General features: G+C 46.2%; 1 non-coding gene across 1 annotated transcript; it reads right to left on the bottom strand.

Annotated features, from left to right (window-relative positions):
• Positions 1-221: 221 nt before the first annotated feature.
• On the bottom strand, positions 222-294 carry TRNAS-GGA (transfer RNA serine (anticodon GGA)). The gene has a single exon. It is a non-coding gene; the product is annotated as a tRNA-Ser (tRNA).
• Between the last annotated feature and the right edge of the window lie 273 nt (positions 295-567).

Raw genomic sequence — 567 nt, 5'->3', positions numbered from 1 at the left:
CAGTTTACATCCTAACAGTGTACAAATATTTCCTTTTCTCCACATCCTTACCCACACTTGTTATTTTTTGCCTCTTTGATAAGTGAAAGTGAAAGTGAAGTTGCTCAGTCCTGTCTGACTCTTTGCGACCCCATGGACTGTAGCCTACCAGGCTCCTCCCTCCATGCAATTCTCCAGGCAAGAATACTGGAGTGGGTTGCCATTTCCTTCTCCAGGGGATCTTCCCTGACCCAGGGATCGAACCCAGGTCTCCTGCATTCCAAGCAGACGCTTTAACCTCTGAGCCACCAGGGAGCCCCAACTGCCATTCTAATAGATGTGAAATACACCTTAAGTGATTTTCTTTAGAGTAGAGACTTTAACATTGGAGTTGGCTTTGTGGGATACATCATAGTCAGCTTGCCGGTAATTGCTCATCTGTTGGTTTAGGGGTTTCCATTCTCTCCACACCTATCTGCAAACCCTATGCATTGCCAACTTCGAGTATGTTCCTGAGTGTCTCACTGGAGAGTGATGCAACAGGTCACCACAAGTCCAGGTAAGTAAAAAGTATAGAGACTGGCAGTC

This window comes from Bos javanicus, chromosome 5 (genome assembly GCF_032452875.1).
Source record: "Bos javanicus breed banteng chromosome 5, ARS-OSU_banteng_1.0, whole genome shotgun sequence".
NCBI lineage: Eukaryota > Metazoa > Chordata > Mammalia > Artiodactyla > Bovidae > Bos > Bos javanicus.
The sequence above is the reverse complement of the archived record's forward strand: the minus strand, read 5'-3'. Positions and strand labels throughout refer to the sequence as shown.